This window comes from Trichechus manatus, unplaced genomic scaffold, assembly GCF_000243295.1.
Source record: "Trichechus manatus latirostris isolate Lorelei unplaced genomic scaffold, TriManLat1.0 scaffold00010, whole genome shotgun sequence".
NCBI classification, from domain to species: Eukaryota; Metazoa; Chordata; class Mammalia; order Sirenia; family Trichechidae; genus Trichechus; species Trichechus manatus.
Window position 1 is genome coordinate 1,688,984 of NW_004443946.1, and position 14,667 is coordinate 1,703,650.

Consider the following 14,667-nt stretch of genomic DNA (forward strand, 5'->3'; position numbering starts at 1 on the left):
CAGGAACTGGGATGCAGCATCTCCTCAGCCAGCACTGTAGACACTCCCTTGCCATCTTCCCTGGAACCCCCAACCTTGGTAAGCAGAAAGAACCACCATCCACCACCACGATCCCCTCAGTGAGTTCCTCTGTCTGGCCTCCACTCTGTGAGGGCAGTGTGGCCACTAGCACCATCCCTTCCTGCTGATGCTGCTTTACCTGCCTGCTGTTCTTGCTTTCCTTTATCTCCAGAAATATTAAAAGAGGTGGAGAGAAATGCTCCCCCTACCTCCACCACTTAATCCAGATCAAGGCCCTTACACATGAAACAGAAGGCAGGCGTCCCTTTAAGGACACCTGGTGAGAGCCCAGATCTTGGAGCCTTCTCTGAAGAATGGGTCATGGTCTCCTAGACCAGAAGGCAATTTTCTCATGAGGTAAGCGCGGATGAGGTGTAGCTTGGAGATGCCTGGGGGCTGTGGTTTCTGCCTACTTCCTCAGCCACTGGGTGCCTACCCTCCTGTTTGTACCAGGTCTTCCTGAGCTGGTTGCCTCTTCCCACTTCATCTCTAGACACAGTTCAGGTCATGCATATTCTTGTTGCCCTGCTACAGTGCCTTAGATTTGAATTTCTGGACATTCTGGGGGAATCTTGCAAGCCAGAGTGACAAACACTTTGCATTTTTATCCCCTCTCCCACTTTTTTTTATTACTTTTTTTTATTGTGCTTTAGGTGAAAGTTTACAGCTCAATTTCTCATCCAAAAATTTATACATATATTGTTTTGTGATATTGGTTGCAATCCCCACAGTGTGACAGCACCCGCCCCTTTCCACCCCAGGTTCCCTGTGTCCATTCATCCCGTTCCTGTCCCTTCTTGCCTTCTCATCTTGCTTTTGGACAGGAGCTGCCCATTTGGTATCGTGTATCTGATTGAACTAAGAGGCACGTTCCTCACGTGTTTTTTTTTTTAAGTGTGCTTTAGGTGAAAGTTTACAGCTCAAGTTAATTTCTCTTACAAAAGTTTATACACATATTGTTATGTAACCCTAGTTGCAGTCCCTATAATATGGCAGCACACTCCCCCTTTCCAACTCGGGTTTCTGTTGTCCGTTCAACCAGCTCGTATCCCTTTCTGTTTTCTCATCTTGCCTCCGAACAGGAGCTGCCCACGTAGTCTCGTGTATCTGCTTGAACTAAGAAGCACACTCTTCACGAGTATTATTTTATGTTTTACAGTCCAGTCTAATTTTTGTCTGAAGAGTTGGCTTCGGGAATGGTTTTAGTCTGGGTTAACAGAGAGTCTGGGGGCCATGTCTTCGAAGGTTCCTCTAGCCTCAATCAGACCATTAAGTCTGGTCTTTTTATGTGAATTTGAGTTCTGCACCACACTTTTCTCCTGCTCGTCAGGGACTTTCTGTTATGTTCCTGGTCAGGGCAGTCATTGGTGGTAGCCAGGCACCATCTAGTTCTTCTGGTCTCAGGCTGATGGAGTCTCTGTTTTATGTGGCCCTTTTGTCTCTTGGGCTAATATTTTCCTTGCGTCTTTGGTGTTCTTCATTCTCCTTTACTCCAGGTGGATTGGGACCAATTGATGCATTTTAGATGGCCACTCGCAAGCTTTTAAGACCCCAGATGCCACTCACCAAAGTGGGATGCAAAACAATTTCTTAATAAACTTTGTTATGCCAATTGACCTAGATGTCCCCTGAAACGATGGTCCCCAGACCCCGCCCCTGCTACTCTGTTCCTCAAAGTATCTGGTTGTATTCAGGAAACTTCTTAGCTTTTGGTTTAGTCCAGTTGTGCTGACTTCCCCTGTATTGTGTGTTGTCCTTCCCTTCACCTAAGACAGTTCTTGTCTACTGTCTAGTTAGTGAATTCCCCTCTCCTGCCCTCCCCACCCTCGTAACCATCAAAGAATGTTTTCTTCTATGTTTAAACTTTTTCTTGCATTCTTATAATAGTGGTCTCATACAATATTTGCCCTTTTGTGAATGACTAATTTCACTCAGCATAATGCTTTCCAGATTTATCCATGTTATGAGATGTTTCAAGGATTCATCATTGTTCTTTATTGTTGTGTACTATTCCATAGTGCGTATATACCATAATTTGTTTATCCATTCATCTGTTGATGAGCACCTAGGTTGTTTCCATCTTTTTGCTATCGTGAACAGTGCTTCAGTGAACATGAGTGTGCATATATCTATTCGTGTGACGGCTCTTATTTCTCTAGGATATATTCCAAGGAGTGGGATTGCTGGATCGTATGGTACTTCTAGTTCTAGCTTTTAAGGAAGCGCCAAATTGATTTCCAAAGTGGTTGTAGCATTTTACATTCCCACCAGCAGTATATAAGTGTTCCAGTCTCTCCACAACCTCTCCAACATTTATTATTTTGTGTTTTTTTGGATTGATGCTTACCTTGTTGGGGTGAGATGATATCTCATTGTAGTTTTGATTTGTATTTTTCTAACAGCTAATGATTGTGAACATTCCTCATGTGTCTATTAGCTGCCTGAATGTCTTCTTTGGTGAAGTGCCTGTTCATATCCTTTGCCCATTTTTTAATTCGTTTATTTGTCTTTTTGTTGTTGAGGTTTTGCAGTATCTTACAGATTTTAGAGATTACACCCTGACCGGATATGTCGTAGCCAAAAATTTTTTCCCAGTCTGTAGGTTGTCTTTTTACTCTTTTGCTGAAGTCTTTTGATGAGCATAAGTATTTGACTTTTAGGAGCTCCCTGTTATCTAGTTTCTCTTCTGGTGTTTGTGCATTGTTAGTTATGTTTTGTATTCTCTTTATGCAATGTGTTAGGGCTCCTAACATTGTCCCTATTTTTTCTTTTATGATCTTTATGGTTTTAGATTTTATATTTAGGTCTTTGATCCATTTTGAGTTCGTTTTTGTACATGGTGTGAGGTATGGGTATTGTTTCACGTGTATTATTTTTTCTTTTATAGTCCTGTCTAATCTTTGTCTGAAGGGTGGGCTTCAGGAATGGTTTCAGTTCTGGGTTAACAGAGCATCTGGGGGCCATAGTTTCGGGGGTTCCTCCAGTCTCTGTCAGACTTTTGAGTCTGATCTTTTTACATGAATTTGAATTCTGTTCTACATTTTTCTCCTGCTCTATCCTGGACTCTCTGTTGTGTTCCCTGTCAGGGCAGTCATTGGTGGTAGCCAGGCACCATCTAGTTCTTCAGGTCTTAGGCTGGTGAAGTCGCTGGTTCATTTGGTCCTTTAGTGCTTTGGGCAAGTATTTTCCTCATGTCTTTGGTTTTCTTCATTCTCCTTTGCTCCGAGTGGGATGGGACCAATAGATGTATCTTAGATGGCTGCTCACAAGCTTTTATGACCCCGGATGCTACTCACCAAAGTTGGATGTAGATAGAACATTTTCTTTATAAACTATGTTATGCCAGTTGACCTAGATGTCCGCCAAAACTATGGTCCCCAGGCCCCAGTCCCAGCTACCTGTCCCTCAAAGTGTTTGGTTGTGTCTAGGAAACTTCCTTGCTTTTGCTTTGGTCCAGTTGTGCTGACTTCTCCTGTATTGTGTATTGTCTTTCCTTTCACCAATCTCCCTTCCACTTTTGAAGAAGCAATAGACATTACTTCTCTCCATTGTTTCCTTCAAGATGAGTTTGTTGGCAAGAACAGAAACATGCAGAAGCTGGTCAGAGCAAATTCAGTTGCCTACAAAGTGAGAGAGGATGTATGATAGGAGTCCCAAGCACCTGGCATCATAAATATGAATGAATATCCTTTATCTAGCAGTCAAATTGACACACTTCTATAAAACTATTTTTAAAAGTCCCACATGCAGCTTCTATATGTACCATTTAGTAACACACTCCTTGTTCCAGTAACCCCACTTCTAGGAATCTATCCTAAAGAAAAATCTAAAATAATAAAAATCTCATTAGTCATCATGTATTGAGAGTTAATTGTGTACCAAGGGTTTTACACACATTAATTCATTTAATTTTTACACCAATCCTACCAAGCAGATAAGAGTGTCTCACACCTGAGGCTGGAGGTTAATGACTGTATCCAGGGTCTTCTCCTAGCAAGTTGGTCTGGAGATGGGACTCAGTGCAGGGGAGTGTACCTGGGAAAAGACATCATCCATCTGGATCTGCTCAGAGTTGAGTGTACCTGCTTGTCTTTGAGTCTCCTGTCTTGTCCAAGTACTGAAAAAGCCCTGGGTGGGAGCAAGGTTGGATTACCCAATAAGCAAGGTGTGCATGGGCCCAGTTGTGCCTTCCCACCAATCTGCAGTGCACAATTTCACCTGTCCCTGACCACATCAAAGATGTGGTGAAACCCATGTGAAATTGCTCAACACAGATTAGCAAGTAAATACAATTAAGCCTGTGCATACCTTGCTCAATGTAAACGAGTGCCCACTGTGTTTACTGGTTAATCCACTGCTGGGTGACAGGAAGGGACCCAAAGTCTTTTCCCCACCTTCAGGGGTGAACAGCAGCAGATGATAGTGCCTGCTGTGTCTCAAACTGTCTAATTTCAACTCTTCTTTGAAAGCTCCTCTTCCATGAAGCCTTCCCTCAGTCTCTCAGACTGATCGTCTCTCTCTTCTCTGTGTTCTCTCAGTGCTTTGGGGCTACCTCAGTATAGCATAGTAGATATCCTACTGCCTTCCTGCTAGTCACAGTATTTCTCAAAATATGGTCCAAGAATTATCTGGAAAGCAGTCAAAAGTGAAGACCTACTAAATCAGATTCTCTAATGGTGGGGCCCAGAATCTGCATTTCACAAGCATTTATATATAGCACTCTATAGCATTCTAAAGTGTGAGAGAAACTGCACTAACATATAAGCCGCTTGAGAGCAGGGACCCAGTCTCTTTGCTTTTATCTTCCCCATAGCAGTTAGCACAGTGATGTACAGCAAGTATAAGTGGTTGGTGAATTCAATGCAGAGATGTATTTCTCAGGAAGGAAATGAGAGTGTGTGTGTGGAGGGGTGAAAATGAGATTATGAGTGTGGAATAATTGAGGAGGCTGTAATTGGAGAGCTTTTACAAAAGAGTAAATGAAATAGAAAATCTCAAGGCTGATTTGGGATGCCCACTCCTGGGATTCTTTGAAGTGGTACCAATAGATATTCAGTCAATACCCTCTCTTCTCCTTTTTTTGCCCAGACATGTAATTTAGACCTAGGAATTTTTTTGAAACCTGAACTTTCAATGCCAGAATGAGTAATTGTATATAAAGTGGGTCACAAGGAAGTGATAACTAATGCACAGACTATTTTAACTGCTAAATCAGAAATCTCTATGTCACATTATGAAATATGCAGGAGGGAAATAAGCAGATGATAGGAATGGAAGGAGTCCTAAAACAATATTTTCACAAACAAATTCTGGCCCAACACACTCTTGGGAGTGAGGGGAAGCTCCAGTGATACACACTCTTAGAAGTTGAAGAATTGGAATAAAATTGCCAAACTAGAAATCTTTTCAAATGACATAGGATCTCCTCAGGCATGTGACTAATCAAACCCACAGCCCAAAAGATTTCAGCAGCAATATGGGGCAACTTGGTCACTCTGCTTCATAGGATGGGCAGGCAGGGTTTAGAGAAAGCAAAACCAAACCAAAACAAAATCTACCAACAAAATAAAAAATCAGTTCTATTTGCTCTTCCTAAAAAATAAAAATCTGTTTCATAAATTTTAACTGAAATCATAATAAGAAGAGAATACGTATTATAGGTAATTTCACGTACTTTAGATTTTGCAGCAGAAATTAGGAATTATAACATGTGCTGAAGATAGTAATAAGAATGTTTGTAACACATTATTGTGCACAGTATCTTTTTGTACTAACGTTGCCTTAAACAAGTAGGGGCTCATTTATCTCCTATACCAAGATGTTCAAAATTATACAATCCGGGGCAGGTAGAGAAACCTGCCTCTATCAGGGACCCAGGCTCTTCATCCTTTTGTTCTCGCATCCTTAGCATGTAGACCTTTGTCCTTATTCTGTCACTTTATGGTCCCAAGATTGCTGTTGCACCTCAAGGCAGAAATAAAGGAGAAGGGCAAAGGGGCAAAGAGTTTTCTCCTAACTTACTATCTTATTCTGGAAGAAGTACCCTGTCAAGAACAATGAAGGGACTGATATTTTACCCCATTTACAAGCTAACAAGTTATTCTGCCAGGATTTCATGGATGCTCCCAGAAGACACGAGACTCCTGGGTCAGAAACAATGGACTTTATTACTCACGGCACAGCAAGCAGCATGAGCATCAGCATGTTTATGGCAGTTCCCCTTGCTACAAGTTCCTTGGGGATGACACAGATAGGTCCACGGGAATGTCTGCATATGCAGTGGGTTGCATTACAGGAGAACACTGAGCTTAGAGACCCCTCTGATATTAATGGACAATAAGCAGGCCTGCCTTTTGCTCTGGAGGGAGAAATTATCTCTATTTTCCCAGGCTCTAAGAAAAGCTTCCCTTGGCTTTGGAGAGGGTGTGTCTCTATCTTCCAAGACTGTATGCTGTAGAAGCATCCTTGGAAAGAGTCTGAAACAAAAAGCGGCCAGTACCGCTGTCTGCAGAAATGTTAGCAACTATAGAGAATTATCTCCAACGTTATCCCCCCCAGGAACTTCTGCCTCTATCTTAATAGCTGGATCTGTATCATATGGCCACCTCTAGCTGCTAGAGAGACTACAAAATTGATTGTTTTGGGATGGCCACACTGCTGCTCTAAATAGAATTGTTATTCTGTTAATAAGGCAGGGCAGACGAGGGATGGAGCTTCCCAAGAGTAAGACAAAAACTGTGCCCAAGTGCTTTTACCTAATGTGTGACCAATGTCTTTTTCCCATTGTGTATCAAAGTTTAGGGCACTTTATTTATTGATCCTGCCAGAAATAATTTGTAGAACTTAGACATAAGAATAGTTGAGCCTTTAGTCTCAATTAACTACTGCTTTTCAAATTTCAAATAAGCTTTTAGTAGTGTAGTATGGAATTGTAACATCATAGCTTCCTCAATATCAAAATGTACAAACCCATAATTCCTTAGAACTCTCTTCCTCTTTTTTTTTTTTTTAATCCATATGAGTTACTTTTAGAGACCATTTTTGGGGGGTGAGAATAACAATTCTCTTAATTCAAGAAAACTATTATGTCATGAAACTTCCCCCAGTCTTTGAGTGCCTGTAGCTTAAAGAACACATTCTACCTTGTGAACAGGTAAGTGTTTGGTACAGGGCTTCAAACCAGTTCTTCCCAGTTCAATCACAGCTGAGGAAGTGACACCAGAACAGACTCAAATTTCTAAAATTTCAGTGATCCAGAACCATAACTGGAATGGGAAAAATTATCGGTGGAAGCTCTGCTGGAAACTTAATCTCTTCTTAGAAAACAAGGGCAGTGTATGTGTTGCATAGCAACCAAATTTCTTGCCGGTCGGATTTTGCACAGAGTCAGAAACAGAGGTGCCCTGCTCAAAGATGATGTCCTATCACGCTTATTTGAATGTGTGTTGCTCTCCTCAGTGCTGGCAATAACCCAATCACACACATCAGGCCCCTGAAAGGGCTCATTATGCCTCTTCTGAGTCTCCCATTCCAAGACTTAGACCTTAATTTCTCCCGTTCTGGTTATGGTTCCGAATCACCCAAATTTTAAAACTTTAAGTGTGTTCCGGTTTTGCTACCTTGGCCATGATTGAACCAGGAAGAACTGGTTTGAAGCCCTGATTTGGTAAGAAGTTTATAAATATAGCTTTTCTCATTTCATTTATTTTAAGGAATTCTTTCACCTCATGACAGTCATTTGGGGCTGACAATGTTACCATAGTAACCCTGCTCCAAAATGCTGGTTGCCGGTGAGTATTGATCCTCAGCGCCTCAGCACTCTTCACCACAGTGTTCACTTCCCTACATGAAAGAGGCTGTGCTCAGAGAGCACATCTAGGTCTAGGAGGCTACATCCAATGGCAGTCAGGTACTGTAAAAGAAATCTGTTGGCTTTCCTCCCGGGAATCCCATCTAAGGATTCCGTTGAGAATCTTGGCTTAGCCCACATCATTATAGTTTATATTTCTACTGTAACAAACAAACACAAAAACCAAATTTGTTGCCTAGTTGAGTCGGTTCCGAATCATAGTGACCCTATAGGACAGACTAGAACTGTCCCATAGGGTTTCCAAGGCTGTAAACCTTACGAAAACAGACACCTGCAGAGTAGCTGCTGGCGGGTTTGAATCTCCAACCTTTTGGTAGCAGCCAAGCTCCTAACCACTGCACCACCAGGCTCCTGCTGTAGGAGAGAGGGGCAAAACTTCTCTATTTCCACTTCAGCTGCCCTGTGAACGCTCAGAAGCTCAGTAAAAGCTACACATAAGGCAGTGAGGGAAAATTTTGGATGTGAATGGACATGCCTTCCCCAGAGGCAGAGAAGTTTGCAGATTACTTTTCGAAGTCATTACAATGTGATTTTGAAAAAAAAAAAAAAAAAAATGCTGCTCTCCTCGAAGGGGGGGAGTGATTTTCATCTGGGTGGTGCACTCGGAACTTAATGACTGATCCAAATCTGGGCCGTGGTGCAGGTGATGATTGCCAGGGCTGTAGCAGGGCAATTGCACATGGAATTTGTCCCTCTTCTGCATAAATGGAGGACAGACTCTCCCCTTCAGCAAGGTTCTGTGTTTGAGAAAGGGGAGGCTTGTTAGAGAGAGGAGCTTTGAAAACTTAATTCTCCTTGCCAAGAGCTAACGGACTATCTTCTACGTGCTTGAAAGTATGTTCTGCACAATGACCAGAGAAGCCAAAATGAGGCCTCCACAGACCTAATTTGGCATCAATCTATCTCTGTGTGAGAAAGCCTGGATGTGGTTATTTTACTCTCTGCTAAACTAAAAAAAAAGAAAAAGCCTGCAAAGTTTCATTGAGACAACAGTTGGTCACAAAAAAGGAATTTGGACCAAGATAACATTCCCATAAAAAACCCATTACTGTCGAGTAGATTCCGACTCCTAGTGACCCTATAGGACAAAGCAGAACTGCCCCATAGTGTTTCCAAGGCTGCATATCTTTACAGAAGTGGACTGCCACATCTTTCTCCTGTGGAGCGGCTGATAGGTTCAAACCACCAGCCTTTCGGTTAGCAGCCAAGTGCTCAATCACTGCGCCACCAATGTTCCTTAAGATAACCTTAGTTACATTTTATCCACATGTTCCTGAAGCCTGCATGCTAACAGTTCAGAGTGCTAATAGTTGAACAAATTCTATTTAGTCTTCTATCATGAGATTAAAACTTAACCAAATCAGCATAGACATTGTATAATTAAAAGAATCTATAGATATACACAAGTATCTTTTGATATCTCAAGAACTACTAGAAGCGTTAAAGGATTCCAAGACCAAGTGAAACACTTCACCTTCTTATCATCTTTGTGCTGTGTTTGGAGAAGTGAATGTGTGTTACAGCAAAGTGGAAATCCATGGAGAAAGTGTTACTTTTAGCAATGGCTAACATTTATGGAGCTCAGACTCTGGGCTGGAGCCCTGGTGGTGCAGCAGTTAAAAGCTCAGCCGCTAATCAAAAAGTCAGCAGTTTAAATCCACCAGCTGCTCCTTAGAAACGCTATGGGGAAGTTCTACTCTGTCTTATAGGGTCACTATGACTTGGAATCACTTGATGGCAATGGGTTTGGTTTTTATTTTACTCTGAGCCGGGCACTGTTCTTCAGTGCTTTACGAGTGGGATTTCATTTAATGCTCATTAACAGTACTATAAGGTGACTGCTATTATAATCCACATTTCATAGTTGTGGGAACTATGGCACAGTTAACTTGCCCAGCATCACACAGCTAGGTGTGCACGACCTATGCTCTTTGTGTAAAATGATACACAGAGGCGTAGCAAGGAGGGGCAAAGGGAGGTGCTTGTTCCCTGGCACAAGTCCAAAGGGGTGCCAGATGAGGCGTGGAAGGACGTTCCGAGGTGCCACAAATATGAAAGGCGCCTGACTGAGGCAGCCAGACAAGAAGTGGGGAGGTGTTTCTGCTGATGAGTGGCTACTACCAATACCTACTCATCTTTAAATTGGTGGGGGGGGAGGGCGCAACTTAGAGAATGCCCCTAACAATACACAAGTCCCCCCAGCTTCATGGCTCAGAGTCCTCTGAGCAAAATGCTACAGTAGAAAGGGGAGATAGAAGCAGGCTGTGGTAGACCGTGACAGAAAACAAAGGGAGGCTCTTAAAGTCAAGGCAAGGACAGTGTCTCCAAGGACAGTGAATTTCTTGTGGGGGAGGTATCTGTCAAGCTCCCCAGCCTCAGAGGCCTTGTCCAGGGTTTCTTCATTGCCAGGGTCACATTGCTGAACTGCCCATAGAAGTGCTGTAGCCCTGGAGAGAAGCCCAGGCTGTAGGGCTGCCAAAGGCCTGCCCTGCCTTCTACCCAAAGGCAGAGGAAGATGCCATTCCTGGGTAAAGCAGTGACTTTTCTGAGATGGCTATTTCAGTGTCTACTCTTGTTAGAGCCTTCAGGCTCCAAAAAGACAGATCTTCTGATATTTACCCAGTTCCCCCAACATCCTTGGATATTGCTGACTGTGCTTCCCAGGGGAGCAGTGTCATTCCCAGAATGCTTTTACTCAGGGACCCTGTCATATTGACAGTGGTGTGACATCTGTGTACAGATTGGCTTATCAGCAAAATGCACCTCTTTTTAGTTTATTCTGCCTGTTGTTTAATCCAAATACTGTATGGGGGATGTTTGGAACTGTGATGTGACCATCTGTTTTTGGAAATTAAAAAGCAGAGAGGACATATGCCAGCACCTTCCTTTGGATTTTCTTTACCTGCTCTCTCAATATAGTAACAGTCTCAGGTCTCAAACCTTTTCATGGTTCATCATCTAGCCATCAAAATGATGAATGCCTCTGGCCCCCAAATATGCATTATTGCAATCAGTTGGTTTAAAAATATATGGGTATCTCTTGCAAAAGGCATGAGTAGATCAGTTAACAAAACTTACATCCAAAGTCAAGTCCTCTTGGTTAAACCTACAGCATCAGGTCTCGAGATTTAAAGCATAATTTAGCTGTTCCCCTGAAGACTTTAACAAAAACAAAGAAACAAATTCACAATTGAGTGATCATTGTTCACATCTGCCTCATGATGTTTCTATTCGAAAAGACAGAATAGAATGTAAAATTATGAGTTACAATAGCTTTCGAGCTATAATTAAAATCAAAATGGGAAAATTCAAGAATGAAAGAACTAGGTACTTCTAAAAGGTATTCTTTACATGAAGATTCAAGGTTACAAGCTTTGTTAGCATTATCAGCCTAACACTGAAAATTTTATTTTCCTCATTTCTTCTGCTTTTGCACAGGTGAGGTGGGGAAGAGCAGACGTTATTTCTCTAGCAAGGCAATAATTCACTTTATAATTACTGTTTGATTATGCCTTGTTTGTGCCGTTCATTGCAAGGGAGGCCTGCAATGCTGCCTGTGGGGCCTGAGATGTACAATCTAGTTGCCGTGGAGTCAACTCTGACTCATGGCGAACCCCATCCATATGTGTCACAGTAGAACTGTGCTCCAAAGAGTTTTTAGTGACTGATTTTTCAGAAGTAGATCACCAGGCCTTTTTGCCAAGGTGCCTCTGGGTGAACTCAAACCACCAATCTTTTGGTTAACAGCCAAATGTGGTGTTTGCACCCTCCCAGTGACTCTGAAATGTACAATAAGGGGCCAGAAAGCCTTGGGAAGACTGAAAAAGGAATCATTGCCCTGGCCTCACCTAGTCACCTACCCCTAGCCAAAATCATACCATCATCTTTGAAGATTTGGAGAAGACCAACCCCCACTCAGCAGCTCTTACCAAACATAGTACTTACTCCTTTTTGCTCTGGGCTACCTGTCCCTTATCCAGCTGACTGAGGACACTAAGGCCTGAAAGAAGTTAGAAACTGACTGTTGAAGAGCAGTCTTGTGTTGGAAGGAACAGCTTGGGCCAAAATAGTTCTAGGGAAACACTTGAGAACAAAGATGGGTGAGTGTGAATGGCGACTGACTGGAGCATGCGAGAGAAGAAGTTTAGGTGTGCTGTCGGAATCAACTGGAAGGCAACAGATTTGGTTTGGTTTTTGGTGAATTAAATTGAAGCCGGGATTCTAATAAATGAATAGTGTAGTCTAATAAAAGACAGTAAGTGCTCAATGGATGCTTCTCAACTGGATAAGTCAGAGGACGCTGGTCAGGAGATCCACAGGGACCAACTTCGGAGGCTAAGCGTCTGTGGAGAAAGTAATTGTGGCTTGAAGCAAGGGGTCTTGGAGGAGCAGGTGCCAAGCAGCAGAACTGAACACAGAAGCTGGACTTATTTGCTAAGTAGGGTGTGGCAGAAACTGCTAGTTGCCTACCCAGTATCCACACTCCCTCTTTCCTGAGTAACACAACCCAAATGTTAATCTGAGTGGCAATGTGCCCAGCTGAAATTTCCCAGCCACTTTTGCAACTGGGATAGCCAGTGAGATATAAGCAGAAGTTGTTAGGTGAGTCTTCTGTGAAGACAAGATTCTTAAGAGGTCATAGACTACTGCCAAACTCCTTTTTTTCTGGTATCCTTTCTTCCAGTTCCTTCCTGGAACAGAAAGATATGTGATGCCTGTAGCTGTAGCTGCCACATTGGACCATGAAGTAACCTTGAAGATGGAACCATATACTAAGAATGGCAAAGTAAAAAGATAGAAGAAGCCTGGAATCTTGACAACAGTGTACCTCTAATAGCAGCCATAATCCAGCCTTCTTTTATATGAAAGAGAAGTAAACTTCTGTCTTATTGAAATCACTGTTGTTTCTTTGTTCACCTGGGACATCAGGATCCTAGAGGTCTTGGGAAGGCTTTGGCTGAAGAGTGAAAAAGGGTTTTTTGGTTTGTTTTTTGGTGTGTTTAATACACTGTGCTGACAAAGGTGATTCAAAATGTCAAAAAGATAGTCTCTGAGTTCAGTCATAAAAGGGAATCAAAGGGCTTGGGCAGCAGTAACCACGTTATGTGTTCATTTGGCTTAAACAAAAAGGGAATTTATTCTCTCACATAATTGAGGGGTCAGATGGGCTTCAGATAAGGTGGGACATGTCACTGGGACCCATTATCTTTCTATCTCTTCCTAGTCTCCCATGGAACTGGCTTCATTCTCAGGTTGTCTCACCTGGTGATCACAAGATGGCTGCCGGCGTTACGTGTACATTCATGTATAGCTAGAGAGAAGAAACTTCTTTATAAGAAGCCCCTGGCAAAACCTCCTTGCATCTCATTGTCCTGGCCTGGATGACCATCCCCAAACCAATCTCTGTGGCTAAGACTGACAATAGGGCCCACTGGTTGAGTTGAGCCTACCGAGGTCCATCCAGGGAATGGGGACTAGGTCAATCCCTCCCTCCCAACTGCATGGCTGGGAAGCATGGGTCCCTACTAGGAAGAGGAAAAGACGAGATGCATGTGGCGAGGCCACCAACACACATGTCCTATATCTCTCCTGTCCATCCCCATCAGTTAGTGTTATCCAAAGGTCTTAAACCTTTGGAGCTCTGGTGACGCAGTGGTTAAGAGTTCGGCTGTTAACTAAAAGCTTGCCGGTTCGAATCCATCAGCTGCTCCTTGAAAACCCTATGGGGCAGTTCTGCTCTGTCACAGAGAGTTGCTGTCAGTGAGAATTGACTCGATGGCACACAGCAACAACAGCAGTTTTAAAAAAGAGGAAGGTCTTCTGCTCCCAACGACAAAGAAGAAGTTTGGGAACAAAAGCCCTTTCTTTTTTTTAAAACTGCTGTTGTTGTTGTGTGCCATGTAGTTGATTCCAACTCATAGTGACCCTACAGACAGAGTAGAACCATCCCATCGGGTTTCCTAGGCTGTAATCTTTATGTGAGCAAATCGCCAGGTCTTTTCTCCCTTGGAGCAGCTGGTGGGTTTGAACCTTCGACCTCAACTGCTGACCTGAACCACCGACCTTTCTTTCAGTTAGCAGCTGAGCACTTAACCGTTGAGCTACCAAGCCTCTATTACTAGCCTGATATCCAATATTAGACTTCGGGGTAAGCCACGGGATTTCCAGAGAGCCTTTGCTGCTGTTACTTTCATTCATTAATTCAACATTAAACATTTCTTGGGTGCTTGTTATGTGTTCTATACTCTGCAGGTCTTGCCTGAGAGGAAGAACATATATTAAGTGATTAAGATCAGTGGCACTAGCACATGGGGCACATATATTCCCTATAAAGATCAGAAAGCAAGTATGAGGGATTGGGAAGTAGGACAGGTAAATTTTGACAGTGGTAAGCGACCAAGACTAGGAGTTGGGCATAGGATGATGCCCAGAGAGAGTGTACCTGGGTGGCTCGCTCAGCGAAGACGCTGGGTATGTTGTTGGTTCTGTGAACTTCAGAAAGAGAGATGGGGATGGGAAGTGGTTATGGGGGCTTCAGGCTATGCCCGTTTTTCTATTTTACCAGGGCTGGCTTTGCAATTGGGGTTCCAGTTCTCTGCGATTAGGAAGTCTCTGGGGGGAGAATGGATAGAGTTAGTGGTTCTTAATTTGGGCTTTGGGAGTGCTTTGGGGGCAACATCCAAGGAGATGTGAGTGAAATTCCTGAAATTTCCAGGAAGAATCTTCCCCAGGTAAGT